Source organism: Mytilus trossulus, unplaced genomic scaffold, assembly GCF_036588685.1.
Source record: "Mytilus trossulus isolate FHL-02 unplaced genomic scaffold, PNRI_Mtr1.1.1.hap1 h1tg000441l__unscaffolded, whole genome shotgun sequence".
Taxonomy (NCBI): Eukaryota; Metazoa; Mollusca; class Bivalvia; order Mytilida; family Mytilidae; genus Mytilus; species Mytilus trossulus.
Genome location: NW_026963362.1, coordinates 1 through 25,527, shown reverse-complemented (window position 1 = coordinate 25,527; position 25,527 = coordinate 1). Strand labels below are relative to the sequence as shown.

The window sequence follows — 25,527 nt, the reverse complement described above, 5'->3', positions numbered from 1 at the left end:
AAAATATTTGTATTTGTATTTGATGTTGTTATTTTTTTATCTTATCCGGGGGAAAATATTTCACAATGATATATTTTCCATTGCTGTGAAATTCTATCAGGGAAGTTAAAATATTGAATAGTTAAAACCAAACCATAATTTGTACTAATACTATGGAATAGTGTTTTTGAAATAAGATAAATTAGTAAATAAGAAACCAAATAAATGTATTATAATGGAGGTCTTTTTTTTTTGCATTGGGAAGATCTTCAGGCTCTCTTCTTTCTCTTCCCTTTAAATGGGTAGTTTTGACGGAAGAGACGCCCAACACACATGCTTTGTGATAAACGTGTTTATGATACACAATCCTTAGTAGATCTTAGTAGGATATCACTGTAGGGACGATAAACTGGATAATAATAAGACGAATACATGGACAGTAGCAGTTAGGGGATTATTTTATATTCTATGCAGGGAGAGGGGGACAGAAGGATTTTTTTTAGGACTTATTATTAATTTTAATCTGTCGCTAATTATAAAAAAGAAGGAGATGTGGTATGATTGCCAATGACACAACTATTCACCAAAGATCAATGAAGTGGATACCTATTTTTTTCACCTCTTACAAGGCCACAATGTTCATATTGAAATTCCTCCTGTAACCCACCCCAAAAAAAATAAATACCAAATGATTTTAGCCTGACACAATTTTAAATTGATTGATTGTTTGTTTTTTTTTACTTATTTTTAACATCCAGTTTTCAACATGCTAAAATAGTTTAAGGTATAGCTGATTTCCCAGTTTTCCTTGTTTCTGCTAAAAAATGATTTTTCTGTAATCCTGAAAAAATGTAACAGCAGGGCAAGTTGATATGTGCTTTCAAAGCAGTTATATAACTATCTTATAATACCATAAATTTGATCGCATATTTGGTCTCATCAGTCAGGGAATGCATCAAATTTACAGTTTGTGGGGGACATAAAATACAAATCTGACTTTTCCCTGAGACCTTCCTGGTTACATATGCTTGTAAATGTATAATATATACAGCACTTCTCAATATTCATCATACAATTTTTAAAAGAATATATAACAAACCAAATATTGTGTTTTTATCAATACAGCATATTCAAATTTTCAGAGTGATGTTACATTATTGAAAATAACACCTCAACTCCATCAGTAACATTATTACATTTTTTTTTATCTATCTTAATCAGGGCCACTAACAAAACGTAATTTTGAACTGCACCAGGAAAGTTTCGACCTGCCAGATTGTTATAATTGTATGCCATGCATAATACCAAGCAAACTGATTAATCAATCAATCAGTACCAGAACTGGATTGTACAAAAAAAAACTACATTAAAAAATGTTGTGATTTCAAGTTCTAATAAAATCTATTATGATAGCATTAGTCAACAATACTTAAATTTCAGTGTTACTGATGTGTCTTGTATAGACAAAAACACATCTGCCCGTACATACTTTTATGCCCAATATGTTTGATGAATTCTGGTTAAACTACTTATCTTTTGCCATCTTGATTGTAAAACAGCAACACATTAATATTTCTTAATCTTTAACTAAATAATTATGCACTTTGAGACTGGAATGCAATTCAAATATAATCTTTAATTTATCATTTATCAGATGCCTATGACTGTTTCTATTAATAGTAAATAATAAATTCTGATGATTTGTTTTGTTCGATTTAATCTAAATACCTTAAGGAATCAAAAGTGATGTCATATTCTTTGAAAACAGTATAAATGTCACTGTTCATCGTAACAAACATGTGGATTTCAGACAAAATCCAAATCCAGAGACAGACATTTGACTCTGAGGCAAGCATTCAGTGATTAATACAAGATATGGAAAAACTATTGAAAAAGAGAAAAAGAGACTCTGAAAACATGCTAAAAAGGGCAGTTACTCATGCCTGGCAGATAAAAACGGATTTTGCAAAATAATTTGAATCAAATCATCAATGAAGATAGAAAAAATCCTACAGACTAGATACCAGATATCCTAAGGATTATTCAGCCAATGTTTGTCTGAAATAGATCCTGTGGTGTTTTGAGAGAAGAAGATTAAAAAGTTTATAATGACAATGGACAACAGTGATCACCAAGTAAGGCAACAGCTCAACTGGACCATAGGGCTAGGTGAGCTTAACATGGCCACATGATTGCCTATAATGCTTTCATCCACTTTATTTGAACTTTGGTGGAAGGTTTTCGTTTTGGCAATTATGTCACATCTTATTTTTATATGGTATTGAATTTAAATTGTAAATAGTGTGTACCTACATTTTGATATATATTATTGACCAGTGAAGAATATTCTAAGTTTCCTTAAAGCATTACATACGTAAGCATCTGGTAGGTTGATATTACTAACATTTTCATCTAAAGAAATGTCAAAACTATTACAAAGAACAAGAAAGGATTAGTCATGCATGCCTTTCAGTAATATATTGTTATCTAATATCATAAGCATGGTATCTTTGCTAAGGATTTTTTATCATGCAGCATTACAAAATTTGTAAAGATTTTTCGTAAATCAAGGCAAATCCAAATAATTGAGAGGCAGAATAAACCAAACGAAAATCCAATCCGAACTAAAAAAGCAAAAACAAAACATGACAAGCAACAGTCTACATTGAAAACTAACGACTGAGAATTAAAACCTCTAATAGGTGTTCAGATAGGGTAAATAGGTCCTACTGCACCCGATGCTAACATCATGTAATGGTTACAAATGAAAGCAAGAATTATACACAGTGAACGATGGTTCAGATGGCAGTTAATGCATAATGTGATGAACGTTGGTTACAGATTACAGTTGACGAACGATGGTTACATATGATTGACAGTTATTGTTATTGACATGTAACTGTACTATCTGCTCAAAGGCAGGGGTATCATTGGGTTACACCCAACTAATTGTATCTCATTTTGACAAGATAATCATTTTAGCAGATTCTTTAACATATAATTCATACTTCACTTAACAACATGCTTAACCTTAGACATTTTAAGGTATATACATTTTTTAATTATTTTTTTTTTAAAGTTTTAAGATTCGATTCTATGGATTTGAACTTAGATCAAAACTTTCCTTTTTTTCATTCAAAGATAACAACCACTCCAAGGAGTTCCATCTAGTAACATATTAAAACATCTGGATACAGACTTAACATAATACTCTAAACTGTATATAATGACAACCAATTCAATGGGCAATTTCTGCTCATATATCTTCCTAAAGGACAATTGGTGAATGGTAACTTTCCAACAAAAGCTTTATTTGAAAAAATATGTCACAAGCTACATGGAAGGAAATTCAGATGCTATCAGCTCGAAGCATCTTGATAAATTTAAACAGAAAGATTGTTAAGATCTCCTATCAATTAACAATGAAATGATCAGTTCTGTGTTTGATATACTAAAAAAACGGAAGATTTATATGCAAAAATTTAAAATGGTCTTTGTTTTGAAAAAAACCTAGAACTGCATGATTCATGTACTCAATAAAACCTGATTTTAATATCTGAAATGAATTACCTCATCACCAAAACCAAAATCAAAAAGTTATTATAAAATAAAAACATCATTTTTTTTCTGTGATAATCTTTATGATGAATGAAAAAAAAAAATGATTTCATGTGTTACAGTTGACAGGCCTAAATTGAAGACAGCTGCAGTCTTCACGCTGAACTGCTAATTCTACAGGCCCGCAGCTCAATTTTTGAAAATTTTTAGTTAGATTCTGTTGGCCTGTAGGTCTGGTTTTTACAGGCCCTAGAGCAATTTTACCGGCCTGGGCTGCCTGGACTGCCACTCGGCGTGAAGACTGCAGCTGGCATGTGGAAGAGTTAATATAGGATGGTTATAAATGACTTCAGATTGTTATAGTGACAAATAATTGCTACAGATGACAGCAAGAAGTACAGTAGGCACACAATGGTGAAGAAAAAAAATACAGCTTGCAAAAAAGATGTTTACAGATATCAGTAGATGATACATTTGGCAAACAATGGATACAAATGACAAAACATTTGACACACGACGGTAATAAATATCAGCATATGGTACAGTAGACAGACGATTATAACAAACACATAAGACGGTTCAGTTGACAATCAATCTTTACAGAGGACAACATAATTAACAGTGGAGAAATTATGTTGCACATGGCAGCAAATATAATAGTATACTGAATAGCAAATAGTTACAGATGGTGATATGCTATACATATTGCTGACATGTGTAAAAGATAACAGACCAAAACTATAACCAATAGGCATGTGATAGAGGTAATTAACTGATGATACGTTGAATGGCAACACATACACAGGAGAGGCAATGAAGACATATTGGTGACAGGTGGTAAAGATAACAGACTATGATGGTAGTAGACGGTAATGTTGACAAATGATGGTTAAAGATGGTAGTAAAGGTGTACAGATGATGATCCAGTAACCAATGGTATCAAGTGGTACAGCTGACAGACGATGGTTACAAATGGCAGCTGATGGTACAGTTGAATAACTATCAATAGATGGTTAAGTTGGCAGATGATGATTGCAGATGATAGCAGATGATAAATATGACAGATGATGGTTACAGATGGTCGTTGATGGTTTAGTTGAATAACGATGGTTACAGATGGCATTGATATTACAGTTGACAAACAATGGTTACAAATGGTAGCACGTGCTAATGTTGGCAAATACTGGTTCAGATGCTGTTTTATGGCATTTGAAGAAAAAGCATGATAGACGACGGTTACAGATGGCATTTGATGGTACAGTTGATAGACGATGGTTACAGATGGCATTTGATGATATAGTTGATAGACGATGGTTACAGTTGGCGTTTTATGGTACAGTTGATAGATGCTGGTTACAGATGGCTGTTGATGGTAGTTGACAGACGATGGTTACAGATGGCGTTTGATGGTACAGTTGACAGACGATGGTTACAGATGGCGTTTGATGGTACAGTTGACAGACAAAGGTTACAGATGGCGGTTGTTGGTACAGTTGATAGACGATGGTTACAGATGGTATTTGATTGTACAGTTGATAGACGATGGTTACAGATGGCATTTGATGGTACAGTTGATAGACAATGGTTACAGATAGCTGTTGATGGTAGTTGACAGACGATGGTTACAGTTGGCATTTGATGGTACAGTTGACAGACAACAGTTACAGATGGCGGTTGATGGTACAGTTGATAGACGATGGTTACAAATGGCATTTGATTGTACAGTTGATAGACAACGGTTACAGATTGCATTTGAAGGTACAGCTGATAGACAATGGTTACAGATGGCTGTTGATGGTAGTTGAGAGACGATGGTTACAAATGGCGTTTTATGGTACAGTTTCTAGACGATGGTTACAGATGGCATTTGATGGTACAGTTGATAGACGATGGTTACATATGGCCTTTGATGGTAGTTGATAGACGATGGTTACATATGACGTTTGATGGTACAGTTGATAGCCGATGGTTACAGATGGATGTTGATGGTAGTTGACAGACGATGGTTACAGATGGTCGTTGATTGTTCAGTTGAATAACGATGGTTACAGATGGCATTGCTATTACAGTTGACAAACAATTGTTACAAATGGTAGCACGTGCTACAGTTGGCAAATACTGGTTCAGATGCTGTTTTATGGCATTTGAAGAAAAAGCACGATAGACGACGGTTACAGATGGCATTTGATGGTACAGTTGATAGACGATGGTTACAGATGGCATTTGATGGTACAGTTGATAGACGATGGTTACAGATGGCATTTGATGATACAGTTGATAGACGATGGTTACAGTTGGCGTTTTATGGTACAGTTGATAGATGCTGGTTACAGATGGCTGTTGATGGTAGTTGACAGACGATGGTTACAGATGGCGTTTGATGGTACAGTTGACAGACAAAGGTTACAGATGGCGGTTGTTGGTACAGTTGATAGACGATGGTTACAGATGGTATTTGATTGTACAGTTGATAGACGATGAATACAGATGGCATTTGATGGTACAGTTGACACGATGGTTACAGATGGCTGTTGATGGTAGTTGACAGACGGTGGTTACAGATGGCTGTTGATGGTAGTTGACAGACGGTGGTTACAGATGGCATTTGATGGTACAGTTGATAGACAATGGTTACAGATGGCTGTTGATGGTACAGTTGATAGACGATGGTTACCAATGGCATTTGATTGTACAGTTGATAGACAACGGTTACAGATTGCATTTGAAGGTACAGCTGATAGACAATGGTTACAGATGGCTGTTGATGGTAGTTGACAGACGATGGTTACAAATGGCGTTTTATGGTACAGTTTCTAGACGATGGTTACAGATGGCATTTGATGTTACAGTTGATAGACGATGGTTACATATGGCATTTGATGGTAGTTGATAGACGATGGTTACATATGGCGTTTGATGGTACAGTTGATAGCCAATGGTTACAGATGGCGGTTGATGGTAGTTAACAGACGATGGTTACAGATGGCGGTTGATGGTACAGTTGATAGACGATGGTTACAGATGGCATTTGATGGTACAGTTGACAGACAATGGTTACAAATGGCTGATGATGTTAGTTGACAGACAATGGTTACAGATGGCTGTTGATGGTAGTTGACAGACGGTGGTTACAGTTGGCATTTGATGGTACAGTTGACAGACAACAGTTACAGATGGCGGTTGATGGTACAGTTGATAGACGATGGTTACCAATGGCATTTGATTGTACAGTTGATAGACAACGGTTACAGATTGCATTTGATTGTACAGTTGATAGACAACGGTTACAGATTGCATTTGAAGGTACAGCTGATAGACAATGGTTACAGATGGATGTTGATTGTAGTTGACAGACGATGGTTACAAATGGCGTTTTATGGTACAGTTTCTAGACGATGGTTACAGATTGCATTTGAAGGTACAGTTGATAGACGATGGTTACATATGGCATTTGATGGTAGTTGATAGACGATGGTTACATATGGCGTTTGATGGTACAGTTGATAGCCAATGGTTACAGATGGCGGTTGATGGTAGTTAACAGACGATGGTTACAGATGGCGGTTGATGGTACAGTTGATAGATGATGGTTACAGATGGCATTTGATGGTACAGTTGACAGACAATGGTTACAGATGGCTGATGATGTTAGTTGACAGACAATGGTTACAGATGGCGTTTTATGGTACAGTTTATAGACGATGGTTACGGATGGCATTTGATGGTACAGTTGATAGAGGATGGTTACAGATGGCATTTGATGGTACAGTTGATAGATGATGGTTACATATGGCGTTTGATGGTACAGTTGATAGACGATGGTTACAGATGGCTGTTGATGGTAGTTGACAGACGATGGTTACAGATGGCGGTTGATGGTACAGTTGATAGACGATGATTACAGATGGCATTTGATGGTACAGTTGACAGACAATGGTTACAGATGGCTGATGATGTTAGTTGACAGACGATGGTTACATATGGCGTTTTATGGTACAGTTGATAAACGATGGTTACAGATGGCATTTGATGGTACAGTTGATAGACGATGGTTACAGATGGCTGTTGATGGTAGTTGACAGACGATGGTTACAGATGGCGTTTTATGGTACAGTTTAAAGACGATGGTTACAGATGGCATTTGATGGTATAGTTGATGTTACGATGGTTACAGTTGGCATTTAATGGTACAGTTGATAGATGATGGTTACAGATGGCTGTTGATGGTAGTTGACAAGACGGTGGTTACAGATGGCATTTGATGGTACAGTTGATAAACAATGGTTACAGATGGCTGTTGATGGTAGTTGACAGACGATGGTTACAGTTGGCATTTGATGGTACAGTTGACAGACAACAGTTACAGATGGCGGTTGATGGTACAGTTGATAGACGATGGTTACAAATGGCATTTGATTGTACAGTAAATAGACAACGGTTACAGATTGCATTTGAAGGTACAGCTGATAGACAATGGTTACAGATGGCTGTTGATGGTAGTTGAGAGACGATGGTTACAAATGGCATTTGATGCTACAGTTGATAGACGATGGTTACATATGGCATTTGATGGTAGTTGATAGACGATGGTTACATATGGCATTTGATGGTACAGTTGATAGCCGATGGTTACAGATGGATGTTGATGGTAGTTGACAGACGATGGTTACAGATGGCGGTTGATGGTACAGTTGATAGACGATGGTTACAGATGGCATTTGATGGTACAGTTGACAGACAATGGTTACAGATGGCTGATGATGTTAGTTGACAGACAATGGTTACAGATGGCGTTTTATGGTACAGTTTATAGACGATGGTTACGGATGGCATTTAATGGTACAGTTGATAGACGATGGTTACAGATGGCATTTGATGGTACAGTTGATAGACGATGGTTACATATGGCGTTTGATGGTACAGTTGATAGACGATGGTTACAGATGGCAGTTGATGGTAGTTGACAGACGATGGTTACAGATGGCGGTTGATCGTACAGTTGATAGACGATGGTTACAAATGGCATTTGATGGTACAGTTGACAGACAATGGTTACAGATGGCTGATGATGTTAGTTGACAGACGATGGTTACATATGGCGTTTTATGGTACAGTTGATAGACGATGGTTACAGATGGCATTTGATGGTACAGTTGATAGACGATGGTTACAGATGGCTGTTGATGGTAGTTGACAGACGATGGTTACAGATGGCGTTTTATGGTACAGTTTATAGACGATGGATACAGATGGCATTTGATGGTACAGTTGATAGACGATGGTTACAGATGGCATTTGATGGTACAGTTGATAGATGATGGTTACAGATGGCATTTGATGGTACAGTTGATAAACGATGGTTACATATGGCGTTTGATGGCACAGTTGACAGACGATGGTTACAGATGGCTGTTGATGGTAGTTGACATGCAATGGTTACAGATTGCATTTGATGGTACAGTTGATAGACGATGGTTACATATGGCATTTGATGGTACAGTTGATAGACGATGGTTACAGATGGCTGTTGATGGTAGTTGAAAGACGATGGTTACAGATGGCGTTTTATGGTACAGTTGACAGACAACAGTTACAGATGGCATTTGATGGTACAGTTGACAGACAATGGTTACAGATGGCTGATGATGTTAGTTGACAGACAATGGTTACAGATGGCGTTTTATGGTACAGTTTATAGACGATGGTTACGGATGGCATTTAATGGTACAGTTGATAGACGATGGTTACAGATGGCATTTGATGGTACAGTTGATAGACGATGGTTACATATGGCGTTTGATGGTACAGTTGATAGACGATGGTTACAGATGGCAGTTGATGGTAGTTGACAGACGATGGTTACAGATGGCGGTTGATCGTACAGTTGATAGACGATGGTTACAAATGGCATTTGATGGTACAGTTGACAGACAATGGTTACAGATGGCTGATGATGTTAGTTGACAGACGATGGTTACATATGGCGTTTTATGGTACAGTTGATAGACGATGGTTACAGATGGCATTTGATGGTACAGTTGATAGACGATGGTTACAGATGGCTGTTGATGGTAGTTGACAGACGATGGTTACAGATGGCGTTTTATGGTACAGTTTATAGACGATGGATACAGATGGCATTTGATGGTACAGTTGATAGACGATGGTTACAGATGGCATTTGATGGTACAGTTGATAGATGATGGTTACAGATGGCATTTGATGGTACAGTTGATAAACGATGGTTACATATGGCGTTTGATGGCACAGTTGACAGACAATGGTTACAGATGGCTGTTGATGGTAGTTGACATGCAATGGTTACAGATTGCATTTGATGGTACAGTTGATAGACGATGGTTACATATGGCATTTGATGGTACAGTTGATAGACGATGGTTACAGATGGCTGTTGATGGTAGTTGAAAGACGATGGTTACAGATGGCGTTTTATGGTACAGTTGACAGACAACAGTTACAGATGGCGGTTGATGGTACAGTTGATAGACGATGGTTACAAATGCCATTTGATTGTACAGTTGATAGACAATAGTTACAGATGGCTGATGATGGTAGTTAACAGACGATGGTTACAGATTGCGTTTGATTGTACAGTTGACAGAAAACGGTTTCAGATTGCATTTGAAGGTAAAGCTGATAGACAATGGTTACAGATGGCTGTTGATGGTAGTTTACAGACGATGGTTACAGATGGCGTTTTATAGTACAGTTTATAGACAATGGTTACGGATGGCATTTGATGGTGCAGTTGATAGACGATGGTTACAAATGGCATTTGATTGTACAGTTTATAGACGATGGTTACAGATGGCTGATGATGGTAGTTAACAGACGTTGGCTACAGATTGCGTTTGATTGTACAGTTGATAGACAACGGTTACAGATTGCATTTGAAGGTACAGCTGATAGACAATGGTTACAGATGACTGTTGATGGTAGTTTACTGAAAATGGTTACAGATGGCGTTTTATGGTACAGTTTATAGACGATGGTTACAGATGGCATTTGATGGTACAGTTGATAGACGATGGTTACATATGGCGTTTGATGGTACAGTTGATAGACGATGGTAACAGATGGCTGTTGATGGTAGTTGACAGACGATGGTTACAGGGCGTTTTATGGTAGTTTATAGACGATGGTTACAGATGGCATTTGATGGTACAGTTGATAGACGATGGTTACAGATGGCATTTCATGGTACAGTTGATAGACGATGGTTACAGACGGCTGATGATGGTACAGTTGACAGACAATGGTTACAGATGGCGTTTGATGGTAGTTGACAGACAATGGTTACAGATGGCTGATGATGGTAGTTGACAGACAACGGTTACAGATGGCATTTGATGGTACAGTTGATAGACGATGGTTACAGATTGCGTTTGAAGGTACAGCTGATAGACAATGGTTACAGATGGCTGATGATGGTAGTTGACAGACAATGGTTACAGATGGCTGTTGATGGTAGTTGACAGACGATGGTTACAGATGGCTGTTTTATGGTACAGTTGATTGACGATGGTTACATTCGGCATTTGATGGTACAGTTGATAGACGATGGTTACTGTTGGCAGTCGATGGTTAGAGATGGCGGTTAGATAATACAGTTGGCAGTCGATGGTGACAGATGGAAGTAGATCTAAACTATAGGTTCACCTTAAAAAGCTGAGGAATAGTATACTAGTTAACCATATATTTGTATCAGACTACTGGTAAACAACAACTGTGTCACCATATCTCTGTGTCAGGCTGAGGAGCAGTCTACAGGTTCACCATATATATGTCAAGCTGAGGAACAGTCTACAGGTACACCAAATCTCTGTGACAGGCTGAAGAACAGTCTACAGGTTCACTATATCTCTGTGTTAGTATGAGGAACAGTCTACAGGTTCACCATATCTCTGTGTTAGTACGAGGAACAGTCTTAAGGTTTACCATATCTCTGTGTAAGTATGAGGAACAGTCTACAGGTTCACCATATCTCTGTGTAAGTACGAGGAACAGTCTACATGTTCATCTTATCTCTGTGTTAGTACGCGGAACAGTCTACAGGTATACCATAGCTCTGTGTTAGTCCGAGGAACAGTCTACAGGTTCACCATATCTCTGTGTAAGTACGAGGAACAGTCTACAGGTTCACCATATCTCTGTGTTAGTCTGAGGAACAGTCTATAGGTTCACCATATCTCTGTGTAAGTACGAGGAACAGTCTACAGGTTCACCATATCTCTGTGTTAAGTCTGAGGAACAGTCTACAGGTTCACCATATCTCTGTGTAAGTCTAAAGAGCAGTCTACAGGTATACCATATCTCTGTTTTAGTACGAGGAACAGTCTAGTACAAGGAACAGTCTACAGGTTCACCATATCTCTGTGTTAGTCTGAGGAACAGTCTACAGGTACACAAAATCTCTGTGACAGGCTGAAGAACAGTCTACAGGTTCACTATATCTCTGTGTTAGTACGAGGAACAGTCTACAGGTTCACCATATCTCTGTGTTAGTCTGAGGAACAGTCTATAGGTTCACCATATCTCTGTGTAAGTACGAGGAACAGTCTACAGGTTCACCATATCTCTGTGTTAAGTCTGAGGAACAGTCTACAGGTTCACCATATCTCTGTGTAAGTCTAAAGAGCAGTCTACAGGTATACCATATCTCTGTGTTAGTACGAGGAACAGTCTAGTACAAGGAACAGTCTACAGGTTCACCATATCTCTGTGTTAGTCTGAGGAACAGTCTACAGGTACACAAAATCTCTGTGACAGGCTGAAGAACAGTCTACAGGTTCACTATATCGCTGTGTTAGTACGAGGAACAGTCTACAGGTTCACCATATCTCTGTGTTAGTACGAGGAACAGTGTAAAGGTTTACCATATCTCTGTGTAAGTATGAGGAACAGTCTACCGGTTCACCATATCTCTGTGTAAGTACGAGGAACAGTCTACATGTTCATCTTATCTCTGTGTTAGTCTGAGGAACAGTCTATATGTACACCGTATCTCTGTGTCAGGCTGAAGAACAGTCTACAGGTTCACCATATCTCTGTGTTAGTCTGAGGAACAGTCTATTGGTTCACCATATCTCTGTGTTAGTCTAAAGAACAGTCTACAGGTAAACCATATCTCTGTGTGTCTAACGAACAGTCTACAGGTTCACCATATCTCTGTGTTAGTCTGAGGAACAGTCTACAGGTTCACCGTATCTCTGTGTAAGTCTAAAGAACAGTGTACGTGTATACCATATCCCTGTGTTAGTACGAGGAACAGTCTACAGGTTCACCATATCTCTGTGTTAGTACAAGGAACAGTCTACAGGTTCATCATATATCTGTGTAAGTCTAAAGAACAGTCTACAGGTATACCATATCTCTGTGTTAGTACGAGGAACAGTCTACAGGTTTACCATATTTCTGTGTTAGTACGAGGAACAGTCTAAAGGTTCACCTCATCTCTGTGTTAGTACGCGGAACAGTCTACAGGTATACCATAGCTCTGTGTTAGTCCAAGGAACAGTCTACAGGTTCACCATATCTCTGTGTAAGTACGAGGAACAGTCTACAGGTTCACCATATCTCTGTGTTAGTCTGAGGAACAGTCTATAGGTTCACCATATCTCTGTGTAAGTACGAGGAACAGTCTACAGGTTCACCATATCTCTGTGTTAAGTCTGAGGAACAGTCTACAGGTTCACCATATCTCTGTGTAAGTCTAAAGAGCAGTCTACAGGTATACCATATCTCTGTGTTAGTACGAGGAACAGTCTAGTACAAGGAACAGTCTACAGGTTCACCATATCTCTGTGTTAGTCTGAGGAACAGTCTACAGGTACACAAAATCTCTGTGACAGGCTGAAGAACAGTCTACAGGTTCACTATATCGCTGTGTTAGTACGAGGAACAGTCTACAGGTTCACCATATCTCTGTGTTAGTACGAGGAACAGTGTAAAGGTTTACCATATCTCTGTGTAAGTATGAGGAACAGTCTACCGGTTCACCATATCTCTGTGTAAGTACGAGGAACAGTCTACATGTTCATCTTATCTCTGTGTTAGTCTGAGGAACAGTCTATATCTACACCGTATCTCTGTGTCAGGCTGAAGAACAGTCTACAGGTACACAACATCCTTGTGACAAGCTGAAGAACAGTCTACAGGTTCACCTTATCTCTGTGTTAGTCTGAGGAACAGTCTACAGGTACACTAAATTTCTGTGACAGGCTGAAGAACAGTCTACAGGTTCACCATATCTCTGTGTTAGTCTGAGGAACAGTCTATTGGTTCACCATATCTCTGTGTTAGTCTAAGTACAGTCTACAGGTACACCACATCTTTGTGTGTGACAGGCAGAAGAATAGTTTACAGGTATACCATATCTCTGTCATGCTGAGGAACAGTCTGTTGGCACAACATATGTCTGTAAAAAGTTCATCATTTAATCTTAATACAGCCCTTTACTTGCTTTGTCTCAGTCAATAAAATATCTTAAAATATTATTAAATGTTTTCAAAAGCTGGATAGTAATTAATCATTTCAATTTTAAAGGAGTAGGTCCGGTAAGAGCCAATTTTGGCCTCAAATTTCAGGTTCATCTAACGAAAGATTTTGTACACTTTTTAAACACTGAAGTGTCTATTTAAATTGATTTAATTAGCTTTTGTGAAAGATTTTAACTGATTGAGTCATTAAAAACGATCTGATTCAAGCTTAAATATGAAAAATCTATCAAATATGCCAAAAAACGTCACTTTTCAAATGGCCACATCTGTGGTCATCCTCAATCTTTATATCTGTAATGTATTATCAGTAAATACAACTTACATTTCAATATTATGAATGAACACGAATGCAGCCACTTTCATTTAAGACGGAAACCGTCAAAAATTTAACTAAAATGCTAAAATGATTTCAGTAATTTAGCATGACTTAATGATGCCAGTACCCAATATATGTACATTGTATTGTCAAAAACAGCTTATATTTATTATGTAGCAGAAGCATTCTACTTTCCAATAAATAACTAAAATATTACAATTTCACAATTTTGTAAAACTGCTATATTTTTGGGCCAAAAAGGGGTCTTACTGAACCTACTCCTTTAGGTCACACTAAATACTTTATGTTTGGTCACTTCGCAAATGGTTTTAGGTCCCAGAATATATAGAGTGCATGCAAATATCAACGAACTTAAATAAAAAAATTAAATAGTTTTATAGTAAGATATATAAAACATATTTAGATGGTATAAAAATTTCATGAATAAATTGTCTTATTAATTGAATTATTATCATCAATAAAATTATCTTTTTGTCCTCTTTTTATAAATAATTATAACAAATCAGATAAGTTATTAAAAAAAAATAAAGGACAAAGGAAATCAGTATTCAACTTTCCGTGCCTTCAAGAATTGACAAAAGGAAACTGAACTTGAATAAGGAGGAAATAATGGAATGGTGTTAAAGTATGACCTTTTTTTACTGAATTTAAACATTTTTTCCATCTGTGTCCATATTTTCTTCTAAAGAAAGCCTAATTTTGAACAGTACAAAAAATGCATGGATTTCATTTTACTGATTATTCAATAAAGTTCTGAAGTTGAATTATACAGCAATTATAAGTAGTTAAAATAAACGCATACCTTAACAATTAAATTGCTTTCTCCTCTTGTCATAATTGCTCCTGGTCTTTTTTCTTTCATTAAATATTTTTGATTTGATGATATCTCTTCTTGTCAAAAAGTCACTCTCTTGGGCCATTACCATAGGGTTTGACTTCATAAATTTTTGTATGTCCTTAAAACCTGGAATAAAATGTCTAGTTTGTATCAATGTATGAAACAAAATCAAACTATTTTAAAGATACCTATCTTGTTTCTGTCTTTTTCTTGACATCACACTTGAGGAATTGACTTTGTAAAAAAAAATATTGAAAGAAGAATAATTCAAGTTGAAGTAGTCTAATTCTTGGCAATCTAATCAATGTTACCATGATCATTGAATGATACCTGTATCATATTGCTATTGTTTGACATCAATTAACATTGAACGAGATTTTTGTGTATATAATTTCCCAAAAATAATGAGTTTCAAAATATTTATTAGAATGTATTTTAAATTTGCCTTCCAGGATTTTTTCCCTCAGATAATACATGTACATGATGTATATTTAAAACACCAATATATTTACAAATAAAAAATAATTCAAATAAAGCAAACAAATGGCCTGATTTATGTAAAAACAAAACATGACTTCAAACAGACACATAGAGAATGTTTTCAGTTAAAAGGGACCATAAAGGAAGATTGATTAAAGACAAGAGTGCCCTTGCTGAAATGTCTTGCCTTCTTTACTAACCATTAATTTTAAGTTGATAGTCTTGAATATAAAGCTTTAGTACAAGTAACACATAAACTTAACATGATCCTAGAAAATGAGGTCAAGGTCAGATAAACCAGATAAGAAACACATGTACACCTTACACATGTTACAGTCATTCAATAAATCAAACATAGTTGACCTATTGCTTATAGTTCTAAGAAAAAGTCTTAACCATGAAAACTTAAAATTTACCAATGAACCATGAAAATGAGGTCTAGGGCTTATGAACCATGCCAGACAGACCTGTACACCTTACAGTCAATGTATGCATAAAATATAGTTGACCTATTGCTTATAATATGTAAGAACAAGAATGTGTCCTCAGTACACGAATGCCCCACTCGCACTATCATTTTCTATGTTCAGTGGACCGTGAAATTGGGGTAAAATCTCTAATTTGGCATTAAAATTAGAAAGATCATATCATAGGGAACATGTGTACCAAGTTTGAAGTCGATTGGACTTCAACTTCATCAAAAACTACCTCGACCAAAAACTTTAACCTGAAGCGGGACAGACGGACGGACGGACGGACGGACGAACGAATGGACGGACGGACGCACAGACCAGAAAACATAATGCCCCTCTACTATCGTAGGTGGGGCATAAAAAGTCTTAACAAAGAAAACTTAAAATTGACCAATGAACCATGAAAATGAGGTCTAGGGCAGATGATACCTGCCCCGACAGACATATACACCTTAAAATCCTTCCATACAACAAACATAGTAGTTAACCTTTTAAATATATAGTACATGTATTAGTAAAAAAGACCAAAACTCAAAACTTAACTTTGACCACTGAATCATGAAAATGAGATGAAGGTCAGATGACACCTACCAGGTGGACATGTACACCTCACAATCATTCCATTTACCAAATATAGTAAACCTACTGCTTATAGTGTATACTTATTGACTGGGTATGAGTGGAAGTAAATTTATTGTCCCCAACTTGCAACCTGTTGTCCTGAGTCGTAGCCGAGGGCAATAGTTGTATCGGAGAGGACAATAAACTTACTACTCTACGAATATCCAGTCAGTAAGTGTTTTATCATATCGGAAAAGTCAACAGACAATATGTGGCAGTGATAAGTCAACTATCTTAATATAAAAAACAAAAATCCAACCCATAAATATTCTGAAATGCTAAGGCTATGTCTAGCACTGAAATCAACCCTAGTAGTGGGAGATATTATGGACATAATTGTGTAAATCTTGATATATATATAAGCATGAAATTTGGTATATGGGTGGACTAAATGATAATTAAAACCAGATGCTCCGCAGGACGTAGCTTTATACAACCGCAGAGGTTGAACCCTGAACGGTTGGGGCAAGTATGGACACAACATTCAAGCTGGATTCAGCTCTAAATTTGGATTGTGATTAAATAATTGACACAGCATAGGTTTCTGACACAGAATGAATGTGTTCTAATGAACTTAAAATTTTTGTTTTCTCTTAGAGCAATTCACTATGCTGTTGAATATTAATCCTCTCAAAAAAATGTTTGAAGAAATTTTCTTTTTTATTTATGAAATTTCAAATGAGAAAAATTGAACCCAATTTTTTTAATCACATCCCCCTTTCCCTTATTCCAAAACTAATCTCAATTAAAATTTCTAATGGAGTTTGCAACAATAACTACTCATTTAAATACATCATAAAATATTAAGATGTAAAAAAACTGCTTGTTATCACTGAATGGTAAAGATTATTTTAATTTATCAGTTGGTAGTAAAAAGTAAATATACATTGTATATTGTATATAACAAAGATTTAAGTTGATTCTGGACAAAGAAAGATAACTCCAATTAAAAAAAATCTTGCTATTGCACAATATTTTGCAATTAGATATTTCTTGCTTACTACTCTGGACAAAGAAAGATAACTCTAATTAAATTTTTTTTTGCTATTTCACAATATTGTGCAATTAGATATTTCTTGCCATTGCGCAATACTGTGCAATTGAAAAGACTTGCTATTGCACAATACTTAATATAATAATTTTAGATCCTGATTTGGACCAACTTGAAAACTGGGCCCATAATAAAAAATCTAAGTACATTTTTGGATTCAGCATATCAAAGAACCCCAAGATTTCAATTTTTGTTAAAATCAGACTAAGTTTAATTTTGGACCCTTTGGACTTTAGTGTAGACCAATTTGAAAACAGGACCAAAAATGAAGAATCTACATACACAGTTAGATTTGGTATATCAAAGAACCCCATTTATTCAATTTTTGATGAAATCAAACAAAGTTTAATTTTGGACCCCGATTTGGACCAACTTGAAAACTGGGCCAATAATCAAGAATCTAAGTACATTTTTAGATTCAGCATATCAAAGAACCTAACTGATTCATTTTTTGTCAAAATCAAACTAAGTTTAATTTTGGACCCTTTGGACCTTAATGTAGACCAATTTGAAAACGGGACCAAAAGTTAAGAATCTACATACACAGTCATGACAGTTAGATTCGGCGTATCAAAGAACCCCAATTATTCAATTTTGATGAAATCAAGCAAAGTTTAATTTTGGACCCTTTGGGCCCCTTATTCTGTTGGGACCAAAACTCCCAAAATCAATACCAACCTTCCTTTTATAGTCATAAACCTTGTGTTTAAATTTCATAGATTTCTATTTACTTATACTAAAGTTATGGTGCGAAAACCAAGAATAATGCTTATTTGGGCCCTTTTTTGGCCCCTAATTTCTTAACTGTTGAAACCAAAACTCCCAAAATCAATCCCAACCGTTCATTTGTGGTCATAAACCTTGTGTCAAAATTTCATAGATTTCTATTAACTTAAACTAAAGTTATAGTGCGAAAACCAAGAAAATGCTTATTTGGGCCCTTTTTGGCCCCTAATTCCTAAAATGTTGGGACCAAAACTCCCAAAATCAATACCAACCTTTCTTTTGTGGTCATAAACCTTGTGTTAAAATTTCATAGATTTCCATTCACTTTTACTAAAGTTAGAGTGCGAAAACTTAAAGTATTCGGACGACGACGCAGACGACGACGCCAACGTGATAGCAATATACGACGAAAAAATTTTCAAATTTTGCGGTCGTATAAAAATCAGCTGCTGGCCATAAAAAAAAAGCATTTTTTCAAGATGGCCACCGCTTATTTTGCAAATGGCGTCTTATCAAATTGGTTAAATTTCGTAAATCTTTTGAAAGCTGTGTAATAGGTCTCATCCAATGTAAGTTTTGATAAAAATTAAATTACAGTTCCTAAAGCACGAAAAAACAATGCCTACATGAAGAAAAAAATGACTTCCGGTCCCAAAATGGCATCAAAACGTGAAAAATGTCAATTATATCATTTCTCTCAATTTAATTAGAGATATCACTGACTTTGTTAAGTTCAAATGCAAATATAGTTTGTTTAGAAAGACAGATTGCTTATCTTATAATTATCTGTAATTATCTGTCTGACATATAAAAATACGCGGGAGGCCAGAATGATAGCGTTACAGTTACCAACACAGCTGAATTTCTTGCATCCGCATTTCAAAAAATCATGACACGAGGATCAGCTGCCAACAAAGAAGTCCATTTTGGTTTCCATTTGTCATTGTATTATTTCTTTAACCTAACTCCTGTGTTCATGACTTGGTACATGTGGAATGGATAACATCGGACGAGTCCAAACATGTCCAACTTGATATGCTTCTCTTTTGATGTGTTCCAGAAGATTAAAATCGTTTGCATGGATGCAGCCTTATGGTACTATTCTGCCTCCCACAGGTAATGGTATTGATAAGGATTTTGTGGTAGGCGGAATAGCATCATAAGGCCACTGCTTTTTGCAAACGATTTAAATCGTGCATCCTTAACAGCAAACAGTGATGTTTCCGTACATGATGCAAACAAATACTTCTATGATGTCCATGTCTGTGTCTTCATACAAAATCGGGCAAAAATGTCTGTTAAATCTTAGAATACTTCCAATGTCTGCTAAATTGATCTCTTTACTTTCTGATGCCAACACACTCACTAAATGTTCAGAGGAAAGGAAAAGCTTTACACAAGGACCAAAAAATGTTGATATTACATGCTCAGGAAGCCATCGAAAATCTTTATTCCTTCAAAAACCTATCCTTAATTTGTCCACACCTAATCTTGGGAGTACTGCATTTCTTAATACTACTACATTTATTTCAGTACTAGGTAAAACTACTTTTTACAACCTTTCAGCAGCATGCTTATCATAAACAATCATTTGTGTATATGCTTTTTCATGGTCACAAGGGGATAGCTAGGAAGCATCTGTATTGAAATTGCAAAGAATATTTTCACCTTGATGAGTGGCATAATCATTTTCATTAGTCTCTAAAATAGCAATTATGTCGGCAAGAAAGTTGAACAATTCCGTTTTATTGTCATCTTCCGACAAACTACTCAAAACCCTTGGGGTTCTTCCAGAACCAACAACTTGCCGTCTAGCACCAATACTTTACCTTTTGTTTTTGTCCCAGCCTTAAAATAATTAATTAAGTTAACATCAAATAGATGTCTACTCTTGGATACTTTATGTAAGGCAGTATGATATCATTTGCATTATCATCAAATATGTTTGCCCCGAGTGGTGGCAATAAATTTACCATTGCTGTCCCACCAACGATATATGCGTCAGAAAGGGAATCAGTTGATGGCAAATTGTAGAACGTTTCAAGTATACCCATTTGCTGTGAATTAATACCACACCCTGAAACAAAGAAGGAGGAGCAGTTGGTTTTTGTGGCTAAAGAAGAAATGAAAAGTCTAGAAAAGAGATGCAGTCAGTGTCCAGGTTCTCCAGCTTTGCAAATAAGTTTCCAGTTTCATTTAACGGATTTTAAATGAAAAAGTTCTTTTTAATCTGGTTAAAAATACCGGTAGCAGACTATCCTTCGTTTCGCATTTCATTCAAAGATCGTACTATTTGAACTCAATATCTTGGAGTTCATATTCATATCTTACCTACTTCTGAATCAACCATTTCCTTAAGGTGGTACCTAACACTACAGGGAGATAACTCTGTAAAGTCAGCTAAACGTTTTAATTACACTGTGTTGTAAAAGGAATATTAAGCTTCTCAATGATCAAAACTGATGTTCGACAAATTGCTACATAACCAGTGTAATTTTTCTGACAAAACAGTTGGTTCAAAACATTTTAAATTTTTATATTTTTATTAAAGTGTCAAAGTAAATACTTTGACAAAATTTTATGAAAATTAAACGACCCAAATTAATTTTAGTGAAAGTGTTGGGTACCACCTTAAAAGAGTAAATTTTGTACAAATCTGACGATCGACTCTTCTACAAATTGATTTCAAAACTCGTCCATTCCTTTAGAAAGTATTTTAAAGTTTTTGAAAAAATCCTTTTGTGTTTTTGTAGTCTTGGTGCTGTCGTTCATCTGTTGTAGAATGACTCAAGCCAATAAATCTTGCAAATTCATCTACCAGTCTACTGACTTCTGGTTCAGCTACCATCTTTCGTCTCGAAGGGATGTTCTATTAAACGTATGGTACCAACATTGCCATTCACGACTCATTATTCTCTGTTTGTGCCTGATGAATTGTAATATAAGAAGTCAACTTACTGGTCTTACGTATTGTAAAAATTACCGTTTGCAAATTTCATTGCCACCTGTGAGTGATGTTTGTTAAGGGAAGCCATATCTTGGAGATGGATCGGTAACCATCAAGCATAATTTACACGATCAAGACCAAGATTGGTATCATGCTTGATATGGACTGTTTTTAAAGTATGATATCTGACTCATATTCCTTACACCCAGTAATCACATATTTGAACGTCACATAGTCATGAACTATATTTTCATAACGACTGCTATTATAAATTCTAGCAAACCACATGCAGTTATCTGATGTACATGTCTATTTATAATTACATTTGAACATACATGAAAAGCATCTGCCATTCTAGGTGTTGCAATAGCGGCTTCAGGGAGGACACATGTTCATCCACTATCACACAAAATATCACTCAGAATTGTAAACCAAGCCATTTTAATGAACAATCTACCAAACATGTCATTAAACTTATGCTTTTGAAACGAAACAATTTTTTTCTTTCAAATCCTTAATTTTTGGTATGACAATAGTAGTCTGTATTTTTTCACTGAAATCCCTAGAAACTATAGTAAAATTGTAGTTGTAAACACCTCTGTAGACAGTCCAGATATTTCATGGCAATGCACTATGAATAATTGGAAAGGCATCTGTACTTCCTTTAGCCGAGTCCTGGCATACTAAAATACCCTGGAATCTTTCAATGTTCACTAAAATGAGCACTTTTATTCAGCACATACATGTACATGTACTTTTGTGCATGTTACGATTGTAAAATATCTAGATTTACTATGTTTTTCAATCTTTTATCTTGTTTATATTTCCAAGACTAAGTGATTGTGCATAATAAGAGACTAAAAAAATAAAAGTAAAATAAGAAATAAGTGTAATCTTATAATACCTCTATTAACCCGCGTTTACCTGTAAAATAATTGGTGTAAACAATGATTTTTGCGAGCAAATGTAATGCACCATATGATGTTCAAAAATTCATACATTGTCAAAGGATAAGCTTATCATTCGAGCATTTAAGCTATTAATAAACTCATCAAAGATACCAGGATTAAAATTTTGTATTTGCGCCAGATGTGCATTTTAGTCTACAAAAGACTCATCAGTGACGTTTGAATCATAAAAAGTAACACAACTAAATCAGCCCATGTCAGAAAGAACATATCAGAAAGAAGTACATATTTGAATAAAAATAATTCATATGCAAGTATATAACTTTCAGTAAACGCTTCCTCATATCTAATCTTACATCGAGGGACAGTTAAACACAAAGGGTCAATCAAACTCATATGTCTAAAATAAACTGACAACAACAAGAAAAACAAGAAAAAAATCAAAAGACAATTAAAACAGCATACAAATCGCAAGATAGAAGACTAAAGCCTGAGCAACACCTGAACCTTATTTAAACTGATTATTTTGACTGAATAGTCTGAATAATGAAATCAATGTATGATATTCATAATAACAAGGCATGAATAAGTGGTTAATACTATATGCAATAAAACATACCTGGCATTCTCCCTTTTGCACCTTCTTTAGAAACATCCTGGATGTATTGTTTGAAGTAGGATTTTACAATGCTCGAATCTTTCTCACTCCATTGCACATATCTTCTTCCTACAATGAAAATTATGCAAATCTATAATTTGACTTGCAAGTAAGAAAATTGTTGATACAGTTGGATTCCTTTTTTTAATACTATTGTCATTTTCAAGAATGAATGAAGATAATGTATAATATCTATATTTTTTTTAAAAACAGCAAAACATTTGGAAAAGGTTTATTGTTTTTTTCATACAAACAAGAATGTGTCCAAAGTACATGGATGCTTCTCTCGTATTATCATTGTCTATGTTCAGTGGACTGTGAAATTAGAGTAATAAATATAATTTGGCATTTAAGGCCAATTAGATTTAATTGATTTTCAACCCCACCCAGGCCCTCTCGGAAATCGACTCATCCAGATTTGTTTTAATAAAAAAAAAATACGATTTCAGGATTTTGTTCATTCTGAACCTATAACCATCAATAATTTTGTTTCATTCATAACTTCCTGTTTCAAATTTCAGTCTTTGTTTTTCTTGCAGTAATCTAGACATAATGATTAAGTCAACATGTTCTAATATGACAACATCATCTTCAGAGAATAGAGATTGCATTGATTACGAGAAAGGCATGAAATATTCGGGTTACAAGTATGTATAATAGGCTGTGTCCAAGAACGCAAAAAAATTCTGTGAATAGAAAAAAATGGATATTTTTATTTAGACAATGGCTTTGTGTCGAGAAATTTGGACTGGGAATGATATCCAAAGCGCAAGGAACATGGAACACATTCAGTGGCGGATCCAGAACTTTTCCTAAGGGGGGGGGGGGGGGCCGCTCCAGTCATGCTTCAGTGATTCCCTATATAATCAACCAATTTTTTCCCACGGCCCCCCCCCCTGGATCCACCTATGACATTGGTACAATAAAACATGACTGGATTAAAAGAAATTGACACAAGCACAAACTTTTAGATTTATGACTGTATATTGAGTTCAAAAAGTCGACAAACATATGTATTTTATTATCACAATTCCTTAGATTTACCCACTCATGATGGCTGTTGGTTTTTTTGATGACAAACAGCAAACACCTTCCGTCTTTATACCCTTAACAGATTCGACATTAAACAACTTTCTTATTTTTAAAGTTCATGTTTTACATTGTAATTATATTTTGCATCTTGCATATAACATGTACAATGATGTATAAGGCACCAACCCTATTATTTTTAAAACGGTTTGAGTTTTCATTTTATTCTGTACTTCTCATACTTGTTTTGCATACCAATACATTTGCTATTTTATGGGGACCATAATGCTTTGCTTAGAAGTAAAATAAACATGATAAATGGAGTGTAGGTAGTACAACTGAAGAGTGCATTTCTCAACACTCAAGTCACTTATAAATAGGTTTCTATAGCGAAAATTGAATGTAAAACAGTGGTTGCCATCAGAGATATATTTCAGAATTGTAAAAATTATGTATAATTCCTTATACATGATATAAGCTTATTATTACACTTGCATATATGAAGTATATGCCACAAGAGGGTTTCATATGAAATAAAGTTTTTGAAATAAAATCCTCCCAACCTCCCCATTTATTTTCTAAAATCTGGATGAATATCTACAAATTAATTTTAGTTGATATAAATTAGAAAGATCATGTCATAGGGAACATGTGTACTAAGTTTCAAGTTAATCAGACTTATATGTAATGTGTATCTTTATATTGGTGAATCCATATGCATTAACAAATAAATTTGATCTTTAAAATATAAATTTTAGTGAAATCTATACCAATCATCTTTGACCCTTTGCTTCACTAAAATAACCACAATACTATAAGCAGTATACTACTGCTGCCTTTATTTTTTCTCAAAAAACATATACCTTTCTTTTCTGGTCTAAATATTTCTGCAATTTCTTCTTCACTTTCTTCATCTACAATAAAGTTACCAATTTGACTAAATTAGGTTTAAAGTCATATGAAACCTCAAATTAAAAAAAATAAATAATGCATATGTTTTTTATAACTAAATGGAAAGTTTTCATTATAAAACTTATGTACATATACTTTTTTTTGAAGAAGTTTACCTTATTTGAATTGCTTGCTTCCAGGAAGCAATTTGCCGATATATTTTTTGTATGCAAAGTGACCTCAGCATGACCCTCTCGTGAAAATCCGGTGATTGTAATACGCATGGATCTGTCCTTAAAATAGACTATTATCTGATTGTGTACATGTTAAACACATGCTCAATATCCACGTTAAACTGTTGATTGTTTACTATAAGGTGTCAATCGGCAAACCTTTTAAACACGACATTTAAGTAGCTTCCATATTTTCACTTCATAACAGACTGAGAAAGAAAAAAAATGGTGATCATACGATATGGTTGCGTAAAAAATGATAAAATCGTGCACAGAAG

At 35.5% G+C, this 25,527-nt stretch overlaps 1 long non-coding RNA gene across 1 annotated transcript; it reads right to left on the bottom strand.

The window, feature by feature from the left end:
• Window positions 1-6,015: 6,015 nt before the first annotated feature.
• On the bottom strand, window positions 6,016-25,116 carry LOC134702380 (uncharacterized). The gene is made up of 4 exons (XR_010104397.1): window positions 24,989-25,116; window positions 23,058-23,165; window positions 15,197-15,358; window positions 6,016-13,975 (listed from the first exon to the last, which is right to left on the bottom strand). It is a non-coding gene; the product is annotated as an uncharacterized LOC134702380 (long non-coding RNA).
• Window positions 25,117-25,527: the final 411 nt, after the last annotated feature.